Raw genomic sequence first — 21,710 nt, 5'->3', positions numbered from 1 at the left:
ATGCCCTCGAGACACGTTCAAGGAAACATTGTCGCCTCTTTCAAATATATGAACGACATCCAAATCCATTTAACGGCTAAATTAAAAAGTCCAGCTGCATTTCAAATTTGACCTCACTATTCTTTAACAGGACCATTATCCTCAATAGAGAGAACATGATTCTTTTAAGAGCGACGTGGGTCAAATTATCATACATATGCAATTATATTTGTCTTTACAAAAACTGAAAAAACTGTATTTTCTGAATGTATTTTCAGAATGAATTTATAATGCCCCCCCCCCCCACCCCCGCACCCCTCGATATACACTTTTGAATTTTTTGATCGGGATTTAAAAAAAGGTCTGGATTTAATATGTTAACTTGTGATTGTTTGGGAAGTTGGCGGTAGATGGACGGGGGTGGGGGAATCTATCTTCGTTCGTATTGTTTCGTCCTTAGACGAAGCCATTGTTGAAATCTAACCGACTGTATGTTCAGGTGTCGACACAGAAATACAAAAAATAAATTAGTGATCAAACTGAAGTGCGCTTAATCTCTCAATACAAATTTTTTTTATAGTTTTGAGCTCGCCCAATCGTATATCAAATACACCAAATCGACCTAATTTAATACTTTATTTTGACCTATAATTACAAAAGGTTTAGCTCCTTTAGGTTAATATATATATACACTTAAAACTGTTAAATTTAACCGAATATAACTAATGTATCCTAGTTCACAGATTTTAAATGTTTTGTGTATTTACTTGGAGAATAATTTTGAAACAAACACACTTGTTTGATCAAAAAATGGAGGAAAACAAATACCATTTAGAAAGAGAAATCCACGAAAAATTGGTTTTGTTTGTAGAATTACATGATATGTGTTGTATTGCCAATACATTCTGTAAAATAGTGATTTATTTGTTGCCATATTTACACGTGGATTTCTCAAATCGTAAAATCAAAACGAGAAAACGATAATTGTGATCCCATAAATAAACACAAGATTTCATCTTTACACAAATAAAATCGATAGTTTTTTAAAACAAGATTCGAATAATGGCGCTCCCACTTGATGAAATATGTGAATATTTGATGCACATATTTCATTTCATCTTTTTTTTTTCTTTTTTTTTAAAAAGAAGGCCCAATAACCCATTCGATCAATATAATTATTTGACTTACAGCAAATGGTTAATATAAAGCTCGTGATGTTGTCATTGTTTATTATCAAATACACATATATAGGTCTTTACCATACAATAGCTTATTACCAAATATATATATAATACAAAACAATAGTTATTAACAAATATACACATATAGGTTTTTACTAAACAATAGTTTACATTAAAATGCTGATGCAAACCACTATTTAGATATCTATGGACGAGATTTCAGTACAGAATATAAATTGCCAGAAATTATTAAACAATGTACTATTTTTCATTTTTCATCAGTTCAATAAATTGGTAATTTATTTTTATCAATACTATTTATCTCTTAAAATCAATGTGAGATTTACAAGGAAACATTATATTTATCTTCTATTTAGAAATCATTACAATAGGTACACAGTCTATCATTTCTTTCTGTGTTATAATATCTCGCAATCTGAATATCACTTATTCAACCAATATAAGTAAAACAAAATATATTTTACACCAACACAGGTTAAACGGGTTATATTACTTCCTGAATATTTTAAACCACGTTTTAATACTATACAGATACTGAGTTAACGTCCATTCCATATAGGATTTTATCCTTTATAGCGATGTGGGCCCAAGTGCAAAAGCATCATTATTCATGGATGGCAATCAATTCTTTTTTTTCGGTCACCATTTTGGCTACATTCTTCATTTAAGATAGCTATCAATGCGTTAATTTTCAATATTATTAAGATCATTCATTTTTTGCGATATCGCAGACAATTCAGATTTAGGGATTTATGTCCGCTTCCACCTAGCGTGATATCGCAGTCCATTGATGATGAGTTAGTTGTATTTTACGTCCGCTTCCACCGAGGTGATATCGCAGTCCATTAAGTGATATTTATTTATAAACATTATTAGAACCAGGTGTGAAGTTGAGTTATATAATGTTTTAAACTAAGGTAAATACTGGCTATATTGATGGTGGTCGAGTCAAAATGGCTAGACCAAGGTGTTAATGGGTTAATAATTAAACTAAATAACCATTCCACCATTTTCTTTATCAATCAAATACAACCCTTTATTGCCGTTAAGAGACCAATCACTGCAGTCGTTATTTCATCATTAGGGCAATTTCGGTGTTTTCAGTCCAATATGTGACCTCGTTGTATTATATATAATTAATGACGTGATATCCAACGTGTAGATTCTTTGTTTAATAATTCAAACAGCGTTGTTTGAGCCAATTTAGGGTTTCGCATGATAGTAATTTAAGGTGTATGGGTTTGTGTTAGAGCAATTTAAGGTGTTTATTAAAGAGTTTGGGTTCTCTGTGAATCTATTAGTAGGGATTATGTGGAACTATTTAGATAATGTACGAGTTGATAAGAACTGAGTTGTTTATAATTAGTAAAATAATGACAAACAGTCGACTTTTTTACAACCAATAAATAAACAAATTTAGGGTTTCAGGTTTTTTGTTAGGGCCATAAATGATTTTTGTAATAGCTTTAATGTATCCGAGCGTGCAGTTCCAAGACATGTTGCTTTCAGTTTGATTATTAATGACAAGTCCCGTTTTTCAATTTCAACAAAGAAAACGTTAAAATTACAAGCCTTTGGCTTTTTCTTTGGCCTAAATATGTCTAATAGAATGATTTTATGTGCTCGTTTCAAATTTTAAGCTAAATGTTCTGTGGGATATTTGAGAGTCCACCTTCTGGTAAAATATGCTACCGAGATTTCCAACAGAATGCAGTAGAGTGTTTAATTTGTGACTTACATGCATCCCCGGTGCACATTTTCGTTGATGACCAAGGGAATAACATACATTTAACTACGTGATAACCATTGTATAATATCTCGTTAAGAAAGTCTTTTGATATTTTATTCCAATAATACACCCGTAAATGATATTATTTCAATCCTACTATACATATTTCTAAACTTGTAGATGTTGAATGTATTTCCACCCTAGTAGACTTCTAGGATTATGTGTGTTTCTCAAGCAAATGATGTAGATTAGAAACGCCTAGTCGAAACGTTGCTCAGTAATTGTATTCCATGAACATGTGTCATATATATTGTAGATGTTATTGTAAGCCTTGGGTTATTTCCGAAATCCTTTTACTCTTTATTTGATATAGTGTTTAATTCACAAAATGGGTTGATATCTATTTTTGAAACAGACAAAGTCAGCTGTCGTGGTTGTTGAGACTAATCATGGTAAATTCAGTTGACTAATTAGTGACAGACGTACCACAGCTACACGAGGTAACCAAATGAACTCAAAATATTCAATAATGTTGCTCCGTGGCTTCCCCGTTTCCTCATTTTCCAATGCACCTGGGACAACAAACAACTGCGCCACGAAAATCCCCGTCCTTCAGCAATCTATAAATCACTGAGAGAAACTATGTTAAAAATGTGACGAACTGCAGATTTAAAATACATTCGGCTTGTTTATTACTTCACGGGACAGTTTTTAAATATTTCTGCGTCAATCGTTGTTTGTGTTTGTCTGACATGCACCTTATAGAATTCAATTGCGCGAGCATGTGCCTCAGGTATTTCCCCAAAGCCTGATGATGCTGATGTGTTTGATCTGCTGTTCTGGTTTTATTTAAAGAAAAGCAAACGATTATCTGGATCTAATCTTAAAACTGATAAAAGATACATTTTTTTCTACAAGTCATAACGATTCATCCAATGCCAATATTAGAATTCTACATACACAACCCATCGACAATAATAACCCGTTCTTTCTCATTCGTAGATCGCAACAATTTCCACGGTATGAATACAATTCTGTCCCCAGTAACCATTCGTTCTTTCTTATTTATAGATAGCAAACTTCGCCCAATATTCAAGTACTCGGTTAATTTGGTGCTTAAATGTTTAATCATCCAATTGTTAATTTTGCATGTTTTCTATATGTGAGATGGAATCCTGTCTAAATATCATGTTTTCCGTTTGATTTGTTCCGATCTTTTCGTACTGACAACTTTCAAGTATTTTTTTAGATCTTAAAGGGTGCATTTCTGTTAATCCTAGTCGCTTAAGATATGTGAAAGCATGCATCATTGGTTCCTAGTAGGAGCCTTCCTCCAAAAGCCCCATCGAATTCCATTTAATACGTGCACCACCATGGAACACATAGGACCTCGGTAATTTTTCACCCTTGGCAGTGAAAACTACTAAAACCCTATTCTTCCCTGATTTGACTAGTTATCTATAACGGAAAGTTGTACTTGTTTTTATCCGTGATCCATTATCTTATATGGTATTTGAAATTCAGTATAAGAATAGGCCTTTAAGCCGCTGTCCGGGCAAAGGTTCCCTCACAGTCCACTGCATGGCATAGGCCCGTCTTCGGTGCAGAAAAGGGGGACGGTAAACCCTATTTCGTTTAATTTGTATAATGTTCGTTTTACTTGAACGTGTAATCAAGTTAAATAATAGATAGTTCGATTTATGAATGTAAGAAAATCTCTAATATAAATTCATACGTTAAATGGATATATTTATTAAATCTCCAAACTGTGTAATCTACACTTGGCTAATCGATTACCCGTGAAATGGACACCATCACGATAAGTGAACTAAAAAGTGTGTACCCTGAAAGCAACCCAACATTGTGTTTCGTGACATCGAATAATTGTAAATAGAGTGTTCGCCTCTACGTCTATCAAGTGAATCTGATCCAGAGTTTAGATTTTAATCGTTTAATGTAAATATAATCAGTGAAAGCTAGACACCCAGCCTGACATGTTCTAGTGGATATTTTAAAACTATTATACGTGACTTCAACAAAATAAACATATAACACTAGTCACATCCATTGTATTTATACAGCTTGGTTGGTGATTCTACTGGTGGTCTTTATACGGCGGTTACCTTCTTTATGGTCTTTGTAAGAGGTTACCTTCTATATGATACTTGCTGGCGATTCTATTAGTGGTCGGTGGGGGGGGGGGGTCGATAGCCGAATGCTTAGCACGTGTATCATAAGGCCTGTCATTGAGTCAACTGGCGTGGTTTCGAATCCCCGGTTGTACGTGACAAGGAGTAGGGTCGCCTGTCTAACCTCGTGGGTTTTCTCCGGGTCCTTCGGTTTCCTCCCACTGCTAAAGACCCCTACGCGCAAGCGAATTATTGAAATAAAATTAAACCGTATGTTAGTCCCAAATTGACCTAGTTTGGGTCAAGTGGACGTTAAACCCCCTCTCTCTCTCTCTCTCTCTCTCTCTCTCTCTCTCTCTCTCTATTAGTGGTCTTTCTAGGGAGGTTACCTTCTTTATACAATCAGTCACAAACCTTTAGATCGATCGATTGCTTTGTTTATAACTTTTTGTTTTTAACGGTTTGTGTTGCTTTCTTGCTAATCCTTGCTATATGTATCAGCTGCAAAATGGAAAAAAATATATACAAATTTCACAACATCACCCCAACCATTTGAAACTATTTTAGCTGGCCTAGTGTATCTTAAAAGGTTTATTGTATTTTTCTGCAAGTAAAAGTTAATGAAAGGTATGCTTATATAGAACCATAGACTACCGAAAAGCCAATACACTCCCAGGCACATATTTTCGAACAGTGTCTAAAATGATTTGTGATTAGGTCTAGTCAGTAACTAGATTAGTAGTTGACTAAGTTTGGCATTCTCAAAAGTCAGATTAGCTAATCTTAGACTAAAATACTCCTTGGGACACCGGTCTTCGTTTTCAGATGAAGACTGGCGGGTTTAAGTTGTTTGAAAACGTATCACATATATTAAGTTAGTTGCTTGACCCAAAGGTAGAGGATTTAAGGGCTTTTAAAAACAAAATTAAGCAGTTTTATTCTCTAAAATATAATCGAGTTTGGCCCTTTAAAAAAGGTCACAGACGTAGGCCGGTCGCCTGGAAGATGAAAATGTAATTATCATTTTTAATAACGTTGTTCGCATCGCCCCGCTCGGCATGTCATTATTTAAACATAAATTCTGTCTATTTCATGTTTCAATGGAATTTAATTGATCGTTTAGATACTGCGTTTTTTATACATACAACTGAGTGCCTATTAAATAAAATTTCATGAGCTATATTCAATATAATATCATTTATTATATAAAAACATGAACAGTATATTGTAATTATCAAGCTTAAAAAACCTAAAATACAATTATTAAGTCAGCTCCGCTTTGAACTTTGCTTTTTTTCATTTCTTACATCTCTTTGTTGGAAATATTGTGTGAACATATATATGAAACTGCAACAAAGAATGTAACAAACTTTTTAAATGCAACGAATATCATTTCTAGTCGACTTTGCCTTGTGTTTTTTTCTCTACATAATCGCTTGAAAGTGTAACCAAATATGTTGTCTTCGATACGCTCGACGAGACTTTGGTTTGGCTGAAACTCACCATTACCCCATTTGAAAAATCATGTATCCACCCTTGTGAACAGGCCCGTAGCCAGAGTTCGTGGGGGTGGGGGCGTCAGTAACAAACAAGGAAGGCGCGGTCTTTTTTCCGTACACCATATCAAGGTTGTAAACTTTCGATCGTTGTTTCAGGAACATGTATCCTCGAAAGTTTCTTGCACTTGTTTTTTTGTTGGGTTTTTTTTTCGGGGGGGGGGGGGCTAAATTGAAAATATATACAATTATAGACAGACACCGTAAGTTGAGTATGCGAAGAGTGTATGTGACTTATGGAGACAGGGGAATGTATGGTGTTAAAAATAAATAAAGGGAGCTTAGTGGGTAAGATCCTGACCAGGAGGTTCGTGTGGATTTTACTGCCTGTTTGGTTACCCTTTGTCAGCGGTGCAGAACGGAAGCTGCGAAAAAACCCTTACAGTCGGAATTCGAAATAAGAATAGTCCGTATTGCTGTTGTCCTTGATAAAATACACTGATGGCAAACTGTATTAGCCCAGCAGAAGCAGATAAGAAGGACGTTAAACCCAATTTCATTTCATTTCAAAATAAATGTCGTTTCATGCTTATTTGGTTCATAACTGCATAACTGAATGCATCATAATGGCATATCCATGGACTTAATCCTTTCTTCAACTAACCCCTGAGATGACAAATTATTTGGGGTGACTTAGTCAAAGATTAAGTACAAGTCAACGTTCCAGAATATCACATTTTATGGTATTCTCGAACATTGATTAACTAAATGATTAGGCTAATCAAAGTTTATAAAAATCCTTCCATAAACTACATGTACCCATAAACTATCGATCGTCCCTGGAATTGACTTTAGTGCAATAGGAAGTGTGGAAAATGTTACTATGGGCCTTCCTGGAATGAGTTTGTAGTACACCAGGAAGTGCGGAAACCATTTCTAATGTGGACAAATGTCCCTATTCTTTAGTACACAATTTTTTACAAACATTTAAATACACAAAAACAAGCATTTGTCTCGTGTTCGGATTAAGATTACAGGAAACCGTTATACGACCTTAAATCATCTACTCCGACATCACACGCGGATGTTGAATTGTTTCAACTTGTAATATTTTAAACGTTTTCCTTGTTAAAAAGGTCGAACTATCTTTCACATTCCGTCTATATTCAATTTTTAAAGGTTTTTTTTTCCTTCAAAGAACTTACATATCCATTGTTAAGCTCCGAATCATTTAGAAACAAAAATGGTTATTCACGTGATAAAAAGCCGGTATTTTATTTTGAGTGCGGATTCATTGAATCACAAATTAGTTCCCATATTTGCAAAATACCTCACAAACCTTTAAGCTATATAAACATCCCAGATAAACAGGACGTGGTATTGACTGGGAATACGAATGAAGGGTGTCGTACACGAGACAAATTGGACGTTATCCTTTTAGAAAATTTGATATAACGTCCTGTTGTATTTGAAAGATAAAGATTTTTAATTCCACAATTCTTGTTGTTTAAAACGTGTGTAGTGGTATTCGACATGGAGGTAGAATGGGGATGCCGTCAAGGGGGCAAGTTATGCTTAGTCTTTTTTCAGAGCATTTGGTACCATGCCTCATTTAAGGTGTTCACGAGTTTTTATTGTGCTGTTGTATAAGAAACTTTTAATTTGTATAAGAAACTTTTAATTTGTATAAGAAACTTTTAATGAAACTTTTAATTTGTATAAGAAACTTTTAATTTGTATAAGAAACTGTTAATGAAACTTTTAATTTGTATACTTTGTATAAGAAACTTTTAATTTGTATAAGAAACATAAGAAACCCTTTAATTTGTATAAGAAACTTTAATTTGGTTGCTCGAAAAGTTCGAAAAAGTTATCTGAATGTAGAGTGCGATATTTAGATGATATACACATATTATCGTCGTGAGTGTAATTCAAGGCGATCGTAAATCGTTCGTTCCAAGTGAATGTTCTGAGTAGGCAAGTGCCTGGATTTTCGATAAATTTCTGTTATTTTGAATATTAAAAAAAATTAAACACGTTTATTTTATCGTAAAAAGTTGTTATTTCTTTGCAAGCATGGCGGCAACACACACATCCACGTGTAATACTACGGAGCGCCGTACAAGACATATATCGGTATGTTGAACATGAATATCACAGGTAGATTGTAATTAAACATGTCAACATACAGGTGACGTGACGTGTACATGTTATGAACAACACACGTTATGTTATAATATTATATATTGACTGACTAGAGACATTCTCACTGATGTTGACTTTTCACTTAAATATCAACTGGTTGAATAATATTGCTCACACATCCTTTCAGTTTACACCCTATCTTCAACGGTGGTTTTCAAATATTTTCAGGAGCAATAACTGCGCATAAAAATGTTTGGCAAGGCCGGATTTCAAGAGCGACTTGTAGAGCGTGGTCACGGTTTCAAGTTTAAATATGAGTACTGTAATGTCCACTTTAAAGGTTTAAAGGTTTTTTTTTAAGTGATTGCCACCTCAATGCCCTCAGTCATGCTTGAAATTAACTAAACTCATACAAAACCAATCCTATCTTCACAAATCAAAAGTTTCCAGGATAACTCTCACCCCCACCCACACCCTGGGTGCACATTCGACTGGCATTTTGTGTATGGTTTGTTATGGGGGTTCTCCCAGTTGAATAAGTGTGGTCGATCATACAAATTAAGAACCGAGAGACATCGAAACTATTGTAGCACCGCTCAAGCCCCTAAATCGCGCTAGCCACCGCGTGCCCCGGGCAATAAGCCGTGATATATTTGTAATAATAATCTAAACGCTGTAAACTATTCCATAAGAATCGTATAAAACAGGGGTGTGGGGGTATTCTTTACACTGAAATCAAGTAGAATGTCAATATAGGAATCGCCTTGTATTTTAGCTTGCCGCCTTTATTTATACAGACTCCCATTTGTCACAAAAACATGGATCAAATATTGTTACTTTTTTTTCTTATTTGAGACGTTTGACTATGGAAATCTATTGAAGGCACACGGTCTAACAAACCCTTCGCCTTTCAATCTTCAACAAGCAATTCAGCTCGGTCTGATTGATCCAGCCAACCGACAAACGATTCAACGTAACCACTGAACCGTGCAGCCATTTTAGTAACGATTACCTAGCCTCTCATAGCCAAACACAGAATAATCAAGGCTAGTTATACGAGACTATAACGCTATTCCTACCTCCATTCATTAGGGGCCGTGATTGACAGGTCACATGACGTATCACATGACTTGAGTTGTGTTGGATATGATAGCTATGTATAAAGTTTAAGTTAGTGTTAAAATAGGAAGGAAGGTTAACACATCGAGTGATGAGGCGAGGTTTATTGGATTAATCAGCTTATTATCGTAATTTACTGGGATATGACATTTATTGTGCATTATAGATGACATACCGTCGTGAGATATTGGACTATATGACATATGTGTCTTAATAACCGTGGATTATAAACTGTCGCTAAGATCAATAAAGAGGTAAGAAATCTATATACCTGCACATAAAATACCGTTTATTAAATGTATACTATAATAGGTGTATGTTAGGGTTGAAGGTTTCAGTGTAGGGGTTCATTTTGGGTGTGTTCATGGATATTCACATGGCAGAAGGGTGAGAGAAAGCGGCTAGCCAGGCAAATTTGCAAATATTATTTTACCAGTGTATAAACATGAAGTTTTTTCTCATAAATATAACCCGACTTAAACCTGATGTCAGACTTAAAATACAAACATGTCATACAAATAAAATGTTTATTTAAGCAAACTATATCGTAGACGGAGAAAACTGATACTCTATTGACAATAACAAAAGCCAAGGAATAAATGATAAAATCCATGAGAATGATAAATGCACATTTTCCGATTAGATTAAAGATTTAAAATCTAAACACAGCAAAAGAATAACCATTTCCGATACTCTGTAAGATTATAGAATCGGAGAACAATCGAAAGGAAATGGAACATTTCCACTCCTGGCTGATACTTGTATCATGTTTGGTGCCATGTTCGATTATAAATGGGATTTAACGTCCTACGTTTCTGCCCTATCCGGGCTAATGCGATTGGGGTTCGATTATGTATATTTATAATCTATTTAAAGACAAATGAAAAGATTGTCCCCTTTCCACACCCTTTCTGATACCATGTGTATATCCATGTAGTTTATATGTAAAACAGAAAGATCATTACCGTAAAATTGTTTCATTTATAAGTAAGTCTTGAGTTTATTTGCAAACTGAGACATTTGTTTGTTCTTTTTTTTTGAGATATATGAGAGTCAAATACATAATATATATATAAGTTATGCCTTCATTTGAATAATATTACATTTTGTGCACTTTTTACGATTCAGGTACAATAAAATACTCCAACAAATGAATGAATGTAGTCTTCGTCTCATTTGCAAATAAACTCAAAATATAATTATAATGTAATGCATGCACAGATCTATATATTGTGTTAAATGTGGTCTTAACTATCATAAAATATTCTAACAATCATCTTTCATATAACTGTATGTATTATCTTTCATTCTTTCTTCCATCTATTTTATTCATTCATGATACTAATCTACCACTCTTTCTATTTATAGCACTTAAAATCTCATCTGTAACCCTGTTAATCCCATTTTTATTCTCAAAGTAACTTTTTAAAAAATCAGATATAATACCTCTGACCTTTGACCGATCTTACAATACAATCTCAGTATGTATAAAAACTGGGGTTTTAGACTCGCGTTTAATCAAATATTGTTCGGGTATGACTTAGTAGAGTCTGTTATGAAGTCTTGTTCAGGGCGGTAAAGATAATGCCCAAGAATCGTGTTGACTCAACCTTTTAGTAAAAGTATCAACTTTGTCTCCCAGGAGTCTTAAATTATAGACTCGTTGTTTTCACATTGTTTGGCGTTAGAAGTTGTTATTTAAGTCAATGTTCCTTGGGGAGTCTACTTCGTCATCTCTATAGTAGAAATTGAAGCTTGTCATGCATAACATACGAGTCACATTTTGTTTGCTCTGATGGTATTTGAATTATTGTTTCAATTGTATCACACTGGTATGGGTTATTTTTTAAAAAAAAAGATGATTAAGAAATGTGTTGGATGTATGGTGTCATATGAAGGCCAAGTGCATTTGAATAAATTAATCATCGGAAAACAAGTTTAAGGCATCGCTATGGTGACATTCTGTTAAAAAAAATAGGATTTCATTAGGAATGAACGGGGGTTATTGATGAAATCGGGGCATTGGTTAAGACAGGGTAGGCGACAGGACCAGGCCCCTCGAGATGACCCTAGTACATCTCGAATACAGAATGCCGGACAATAATTCTTGCTAGAATAATACTACATATCGCTTAATAAATGTGTCTGTCAACGTCTGGAAGAGAAATATTATACTGTCTATATGTCCGGCGACATGGCCATGTTTGTGAGATTAATAATGCCATAAAATCTCATTTTATTACCCAGTTATTCGTGTTGTTGTGAGTCTGGGTATAATAGACTATCAGTTGTCATGGCATCTATAACATGCATCAATTGCTTATAAAATTGATATTATATACATGTCGCCCTGCTTGTAGATCAAGACAATCAATTTAGGCCATATTTAGAAACATTACAGTAACATTCTTTAATTGGTTCTGTATCGATATTATAAACCAAAAAAATATTCATTCAATAATAGAATTGATGCTTTATATAAAACTGGCAAGGCATTAAAATTAGCTATGAGTTGCGTGTACAACTACTGTCATTTACATGTACAATAAATTTTAGACATTCTCTTAAGTACCCGCACAAAAGAGTGCACTCTCTTCGCTACGCACGAGCAATTCATTTCAATGCCATGTCTCTCAAGGCTCTGACGCTAGATAAAATCTCATTCAAATTAAAGATTTTTTTTTACGTATCATATGGGAACGTTACTCGACTAGAATTTTTGTTTTCGTTTATTGAGACTTTTTTCACCTATTAAAAAATTTGTGTTTAGTTTCACAATGAAACATCTAGACGAGGAGCTATTAATATTTAATATAATTCACCTTTGAATTGTTTCTTAGACTGTCTTTTGACGATTTCTCACATTAAAAACAAAACACGACTTCTTTTTGTAGTTGGCTTCAAATAGAATTAAGTTTATCTATATTTTGTAACATCAAAGGAATAAATAAAATTAGTCCCATGTGTCAATCAATTTGAATGATAGAAAACACGATACGTGTACGTCTATTAAAGATTGTCAAATTGCGATTATAGTAGTTGTAGTAGAGTTTTGCTTGTATAATTTCACGCTGTTAGATTGCCTTCTACTTGATTTTAAGCAGAAGCTTCATCACAATCATTGAATCAACACCCATTTATTTACAAGTAAAGTATTGACGTTTGTCATACACAAAGCAGGATATGCTCTCTGTTTCTCGAACCCGTTCCATTCCCTCGAGAAGTACTCCACATGTAACTTGAAGAAGTAATATTGTTGTAATTTTCTATTTTATTCGTTGCAAGCGTCAACGTTTGCATGGAAGCTCGAATAAGAATTTCCTTCCTGACGATTTCAGCTATATAAACTCCCATCTTCGTCTACATTACCCAAATCCACAACCTTATAATATTTTGCCATACCGTAGTTTTTATTGCCAGATCTTAATTTACATCCCTAAAATTCCTAACATAATATATTGCCAGATCCTAACTTACATGTACATCTCCAAAATTCCTAACATAATGTATTGCCAGGTTCTAATTTACATTGCCTAATAATTAATATACATGTACGCTGCTTGCAATATATTGTACACCTATATCCTAATTTATATTTCCCGATATATGTATGCTACTTTAGAGTCGAACGCAAAATATTAAAACCATGTATTACAATCTATATAAGGCACACATTTTTTATAAAAAAATCGGTTAATTATCCCTGGGTTTGTATAATAACTATTGACGTAATCAATATGTCGGTGCTAAATATAAGAATACATGTACCTGTAATTAGATAGAAATTAAACAATACATGTTATTAGATTTTTAAAAAGAAAATGAAAATGAAAATCGATATAATTAACCATCCATATTTATCTAGACCATTTCAGATCTGAAACTGTGACTATCATTCAGTCCTTTCAGTTGCACTTAAATGATTCATAGTGCAGCCATGATGTACAAATATTTGAGGGAAACCGGATTATTCTTGCATACCAAAAAGTTAAGGAAATCAGAAGTATTCGTGTGTACCACAACGCTTGAGACATCCGAAGTATTCTTGTATACCAAAACTTTAGGGACATCCGAAGTATTCTAGTATACCAAAACTTTAGAGGCATCCGAACTATTCTTGTATACCAAAACGTTAGAGACATCCGAACTATTCTTATGTATCAAAACTAAAGGAAATCCGAAGTATTCTTGTGTACCAAAACCTTAGGGCAATCCGGGTAGATGGTTTTCGGGGAAAAGTTGAACGCATTTTACTAAAATAATATCTATAATATGTTAGTCTCAAAATGAACAAAGATGTATTATGATTGTCCAGATTATGTACCTGTAAACAACCGACATTATGTTCATTCATTGTTACTATCTTGTCAAAATATACAATAGTGTATGTAGTATGAAATATAACTCGTGTCACAATCACTTGATCTTTGTAACAAAAACTGACTTTAATAACTTGATTAAACTCATAAAAAAAACCTTCTTTAGTTCTAGTCGAGTACATGTTTTATAACGAGACAGAAGAAAGAAACCTGCCAATCTGTGTTCATGTCAGTTACACCCCAATGAGTTTAATATACCGCGTACATCCTCTTTATGTACAAAATACCAATTGTCTTTGGGTTGTCGTCCTTCATCACATAATACAAGACAACTCTTTAAAACATTCTTTTGATATTTTCAACATGGCGTGTATTTGTATTTTAATGAACAGTGTAATGAATTGAAATTTTCAAAAGTAAAGTCGGATTTGCTTTCTTTGTGATGAATACATTATTCGAGATTCAATGCATAATTTTAAATCCACCTAAATTCTTGTTTGGTTTGGTTTTTTTAAATTTTTAATTTGTGGTGACATCTAAATTTTGACCCACTTAATTTAATATCGTCAATGTCATTACGCATTAGTTTTGAAAGAAATATTTAGATTTACACAAGTATATAAGATAAAACTACTGGTTATTATTGAACAAGGTTTCGGCAAGGATTTTCTAACTGTATCCAAGGGCCATGTCACTAATTCGAATTACCCGTATCTTGTAAAACTGGGTCCCTTTTAATTACTGACTTTATATAAAACACAAAGACGCAACATACATTGTTAGCTACGTGTATATGGACTATTGAAATAAATAAAAAGTGGTATCCGGTGTTCTAGAAAGAGTAATCGCGTCAAGCTTTCTGCACGCCACCCACCATTACTACAAGGTTAATGTAGGTTTTAAAAATCCCAAAAGGATGTCGTTACGGTTCAGTATTTTATTTTTTTTAAAAAAAGAACATGTCATACCTAAATGGATATTTTATTGTAATACAAGGAAACGGTTTACAACGAGTGTCATTATTAATGGGAGTCTGGTATCTATGTGTAATTGCGGACCCCTTTATAACATAATATAGCCCAACACAAACTGAATCCGGTCCTGTTTACAGTTTTATTAAATGAATAGATCAATAAATAAAAGTGTTATTTCCTCAATCTTAGGCGGTCATGATTTTCATGGTACGTATCAGATACCGAAATACACTGAATGTATTTATAACTCTTTAGTAATTTTCTTAAAATCCGTTAACTATATTACGATGTACGCACTACCAACGATGTGTTAAATTCTTAAAGACAGTTAGACGGGTGTCGTGAACACTCCAGAAAGTCACGTAACGTAAATTGACTTCGACAAAGTTCGTGGTCTGACTCGCCATATTTACGACAACCAGAAGCAAGTCTGAAAGTTAAACATTATTCGTCAATAAAACGTTAAATTTGCACCATATTAGCCGAGGTATTACCGATTGGTAAATACTATAATCGGAAGCCTTCCATGTACTCTGATTTCGACTCCCCGTAGTGAAACACGTTCTGGCTTCCTTAGACTAATATTATAATCAATTCACGATTGTTTCTAACTACCAAAATAATTTGGATATTTCGTTAGCAGCAAAAACAAAAGCCATTCCTTTCAAAACCCAACTCAAAGCTCTTAATGTTTTTAAACGAAAAGAAACACAAGGAGCAAACATTGCATGAAAATAGTACAGGGAATACAAAATGGACAACGCTTTTAGCTAGGAAACCCACCATTGTCGCCCCACAAATAACTCATCACACCAAATCCAATGAAAAGGACAATTTTATTTCGACCCAGGTTTAAGAAGTCAATTCACTTTAACCTTCATGTGGAAATTAGGGACCACAAGAGGATGGCATTAATGCTTTCCCTGAAAAACTATTTGTACATAAATGGATATAATCATTCATGCATACGACAGTGTCGATTTCATCGTCGTTCTGCTTGAATGAAAATTGCAAAATACCGTATACTGTTCTCGTTTCAAGGAAGGTGTCACATTTTGATGCTTTTGATACTAATATTTGATCTGATTCGGGCCCAGGACGTGATATGCATTTTTATTTTTATATCTTTGAACAACATCACACTTGTACCAGTCTCCTAACAATTCCACTCGCGTATTTTACGTCATATTAACATCAACATTTCAATATTAACTTTAATTGCCGCACACTTTCGTCTCCCTGGTGTATTGCGTGTCAGTCTCGGTTGGTATATGCGTTTAATAATATGACTTTTATATGGTAATTGCGAAAAATAAAATCACTGTTTTAGTTTAGTTACATAAATATATATTTCTTAACTTAATGACTATCTTTTCTGTTTATTTTTTCTTCGTGACATTTGACTGAGTTTATTTGCGTGTGAAGTTAAGTCTTGCGCCAGTAGAACTAATTGATATTGCATGACTTGGCGCAGCTATATCATTACAATGTAAAATGCTATGATGCTTTGATAACTAATGACAGGTTGAGTTTTCTCTTCATTGTTTAATTATTCTTTAATTATGTCAAGGATCTATCTGTTCTATTGTATAACTTTCCACTGATGTGAAAACACCTTTCCCCTCTCCAAAACCATTTCCTCGTTGATTTACTGAAACAATTACACGAGCAGAAACGCTTAAATGATATATAAATTAGACATGCGCATATCCTTCCTTCCAATCCCAAAATATAAATCATGTTAATTCTGTTAAAGTATCATTCCATCCTATTACTAATTTAAACACCTTTCTTCACCAAAATGACAACACAAATTGCCATGCATAAATAGAGAATAGAGAAAAGAATGTAATAGTTATAAAGAGATGAACGATAGTAATTACCAACCATAGTACTACTCTAGGAATCACGAGTAACATTCATTGTATTTATTGAATGTATTAAAGTCCCTTTGTTTCAATAATAAACACCGTCCAGAAAATTACTAATTGAGTACAAATGTTTAAAATACAAATGAAATCAATATGCTATATTCTCTGCGCTAATGACCGTAATTGACGATAAACGTCCACTTTTCGAACCACCACAAACCAGTTAAATAGATCAAATGGGATACATAACATTTTAAAGTTATTAAAATCATTTATATCTATCGATTCCAAAGCCGTCAGCTCATAAAAAATGTCATACAATAGTCATCGCGTCATCTGGTGGCGGTAAAAGAAATATATAGAGTAATTTATGGTTCTGAGTGCAGTTTTGGGATCGATTTGTAAGCTCGAAAATTGAAGTACGTATTGTATTATATTATAAATTGATAGGACTCACGTGACATTGTGTGGGAGTACTAATAATATTATAATCTCATTCATGTTTTAGTGGCAAATTTCCTATTACAAGTATCGCTTTATTCAGAATTAAATAGTTACACTGTGCTAAACATGGCATGTACCGTGTCTTTCTAGATTACTTTGGCACACAGCTAGATGAAATGTTTAAAGGATTTCGCTGTCTTGAACCCAGGATTTGTCACGTTTTACGAATAACCATACATGGTACCGCCCGCCATTATTAGGATGCTAAATCTGGATTTACCCCAATTCTATTAGATGTAAAGTTTCAGTGGAAATTAAAACCTCCATTTGATGTCTTTATTATTGGCTTACTATCATTTATTTAACCTATTGTCTGGCTTTACAGGGGAGATAATTAAACCCCGAGATAATCTGTCCGTTCACCTGTAAATCTATCAAGGTGTTTAGGAAGAGTTGTAATAAGATAATCAACAGGTATAAAAGTGTCAATGTTTTATCTTATTGACTCTAGTCGACTATAATAATCATAAAAACAGGTAATATGTCGTATTGGGACTGATAATGTTACCAGGTGAGGTGATTGTCTTAATCATTCACAATCATCGGTGTGACCCCCCACCCCCCCAACGCCTATTGTTTGTTTCATTTATTGAGTAACATCTCCGATTTTCATCATGATCAGATGAGCTTGGATTTATGTCGCTTTTATATCTTTTCTACCTGGGGGATATAATGTATTATTGGGTAATACTGTCGTTTTTATGATGACATTTATACCGAGTTTGTCATCAAGGTCGACAATCATAAGATTAGTGATAGTTACTGACATCGATTAAGGTCATCTGGTTTATTCGTGGAGTTTGATATCCTATAATATATGCCATTCTAATATTTCGTACTGGTGTTATTTTAATGTACATGTAATGATTGGGTATAATGATCTGATTGGGATCATTGTAGTGGTGGCGAATTGGGAGGGGGGGGGTATTTAGTATCTCGTGTTTCAGCCTATTTCGCATGTCATTTGGTTTATCTTTACGGCGGAGAATAGGGGAGGGTTGGGGGCGTTTAACCTGTTAAGTGCTTCGTGTTACAGTTTATTTATTCTGGCAATTGATTTATCCTTGGTTCCATATTTCCATGTACAAGTAGCTAACTTAGCCCCAGTAAGACTAGAAACCCGATCAAATCCACACATTGTATCCCCTTCCACGTCTCTCTTTTATTGCCATATCAGATATCTCGGCCAGTGTTTTTTATTTGAGAAGATTTATCTCTCGTATTAAACTCAACACCATCAGGTGTAAACAAAAGTAAACAGATCAAGTATCATGATACTATCTACTAATATAGTATAAATCATAGTAAAACGCATTAAACAGGTGATCAACGGATCCCGTGACACTAAAAGTACACTATAGACATAATGCCGTGTGTCACGTTTCCCGTCTGTACTGTAACAATACACATGGAAAACCCCAATAAGCTTGGAACAGGCCTTCTTGAAACATTCTGACTCAATACTATTGATCATAAAGGTACCATTGGTCATAAATGTACCATTGGTTTTACGCAGAATTATGACAGTCGTTATTAATTTAATTACAAAAGGGAAGTAGCAATGCCCATAACTATCAATTATGTTATGCATCGGCACTTCGACTATTTTCTGCGCGAGGAAAAAAATGGATAATCTAATTTTTGAATTTACCGTATGATTATTTTTTGGATAGCAAGAATATCAATATGTGTCTTATTTGACTGTTTATTTTCTGCAGTAGACGGTAAACAGTTTGTCAATGTAAACAATGGAATACAACATTTATTGAATACTGTAGAGCTGTAGCATAATATTTACTTAGATTTATATTCAATGCCCGTGTCTCTCCACATTCATTTGTATGAACGAGATTAGATATTGCCCCAACCCTAACCCCAACACACACGCTCTGGACACGCCCACGTAGACTTAGAAAATAGAGCAAACATAATACCATATGTTAGTTACAAAATGACTTAGTTAAAGTTTCAACGAGCCACAAAATCCTATTCCAGAGTGTTATTTCTGTGATGTGTTCTTGTTTGCCCCGTTTATGTTTTACTGCGCAGTTATCTAGCATTATTTGTTAGACCATCAGTTTATTATCCAACATCAATCGATTATGTAATGAATGGTTGACTCTTTGACATAGTAAAGTTGTATTTGATGTGTTCACGTTGGCAACATTCATCTGCATGGGTGATCACAAACTGTTATGATATTTAGAAATTTTATCACAAATAAAGACATCAAAAGAATTTTAATAAATAAATAACGTGGTGATATCACCCAATGTCTCCAAATATTACTTGATACCCGCTCCTTTAAAACAGTCTGCAAATAAACGACTTTTAAAATGTTTAAATGTTTAAACACAACTCGATGATCTGTATTTGGACGTCATTTAAACTCCCGGAAAGTGCCAATTAGCTAATTGGTTGTTTAGAAAAGTACCATCAAATAAGCTAGCTACGAGAACTCCCTAATTACATGTATGTACATGGGAAGTGAAATCGAATGTTCTAGAAATATTACGCATGTCCCCCGAACCCATGCATGACGGTCATGCATGGCCAATCGAGGCCAGAGTTTGAACCTGTACATAGTATTTTTGTGTATTTTCAGTCTTTAGAATCAGCTTTATCCCCCAACCTCGGTAGAATAACCTCTATACAATAAGATTGCTTATGTTTGGTTTACACTACTCCATACAAGCTATGGGGGATTTTTATAAATTTTATCAATAAAAGATTGTCAGGCACTGGCTGTCACCTTGAAATAAAAAACAGCTGGCAAACTGACAATTTGCAATCTATGTTCTAACTTAGAAAGGTAAACCTTAAAATCTGATTTTATCGATTATGTGTTAGTGAAAGTACAGATATTTCCGTACTTTGATTTACAGAGACAAACAGATGGCGATCGGGAGTTTCCGGAATACATATATACATATTGTTTTTCAAAAAATCAGATACGTTTGCTAAAAACCACAGGACCTAGCACCGAAACTTGAAGAACACCATAGCTTATAATTTGGTTTGTATACACCTTCACTTACTGCAGGGTGTAACACTAATTTGATTCTTTAAACACACGCGAAACGAATGGAAGCAAAACACAGAACAGGTATTTACATATTCACAAAGAATGCATAGTACTGATTCCAAAACATCTGTATATATGACAAAAGTCTACTGTTATTGGCTATCCATTTATTAAAAAAAAACATCCAGTGGCCTCTGTCCTAACTGTCGCCCTAGTTAGGCATATGTTGTGTCATACAAAAGGCAGGATATGCTTATTCTTTCTAACACATCTGATTTCATTTATAATTTATTTGGGAAGTTGACATAACTTTTTATTTTTGATGTACCCTTTTGTTACTACTGTACATATTTTGAGTTTACAAATAGTGTCACACTTTTTAATCTGTGTATAAGCCTATAGATTTATATGTTAAATATCTACATAGATTTTATTGTATATGCATAACTCAGGGGGTTAGTAGGTTACAACGAGTAATATTTACCCAGGTCATAAACGTGAACGTGCTAGCGATGCGCATAGCCATTTTAATTCAAACACCAGAAAGTGTCGTGTATGCAGTTAGATAATTGATATAGATATAAAACTTATTATATACACGCCACTGTTAGTTTTCAGTCGTCTGCCGTATTGGATCATTCGCGCCTTGTTGACGTTCGACAAATATGAAAGGTTTTTATCGTGTTTATTTTACTCGTTGGTTAAGAATTGAATAACTACGTGTAGTTCTAATATTTACATCGTTGACATAATTAGTTTTTAGTTCGTGTCTTATCTGGTTGTGAAGGGTCTCTTTTCAAATTGATAAAAAATGTTGATTTTAGCCAGAAAGGGTCTAAACACAATATATTCTATTATGTATTTATCGCTAAGGTAGGTGTAAAATTACTGTTTAATTTTTAAAATTAGAAGAAAAAAATATACACACGTACAACATAAAGTTCCTGTTTAGCTGCATAGTGACCTGGTATTGTTTCAAATGTTTTGTAATTTTACATGACATACATAATCTCTAAGGCGTGCAGCTCAAAATTATAATTTCTTAGATACTGATTAGCCGGAAAGTGGTGTCGTGTGACAAGTCTCTGTGGGTAAAAGTTTGGCTTGAATTTTATCCACAAAAGAAATTCAAACATTTTCTTAATGAACCACATGCATGAAACACAAATAAATAATAATACAGGAATGCTGAAAAGTAAATAATATGGTCTTGGAATT

The 21,710-nt window shown here is 34.0% G+C and overlaps 1 protein-coding gene across 3 annotated transcripts in view; it reads left to right on the top strand.

The window, feature by feature from the left end:
* Positions 1-21,710, top strand: part of LOC126830666 (dentin sialophosphoprotein) — a 104,261-nt gene that overhangs the window by 70,615 nt on the left and 11,936 nt on the right. Inside the window, exon 1 of one of the 3 annotated variants that reach the window (XM_050561086.2) lies at positions 9,850-10,053. The exons of the other annotated variants lie outside the window; for them this stretch is intronic. The gene's annotated coding sequence lies outside the window, so the exon portion shown is untranslated. Of the gene's footprint in view, positions 1-9,849; positions 10,054-21,710 lie in introns of those variants that run through there. 3 annotated transcript variants of the gene reach the window in all.

This window comes from Patella vulgata, chromosome 8 (genome assembly GCF_932274485.2).
Source record: "Patella vulgata chromosome 8, xgPatVulg1.2, whole genome shotgun sequence".
NCBI lineage: Eukaryota > Metazoa > Mollusca > Gastropoda > Patellidae > Patella > Patella vulgata.
Note: the sequence above shows the minus strand (reverse complement) of the source record. Positions and strands in the feature narration are given on the sequence as shown.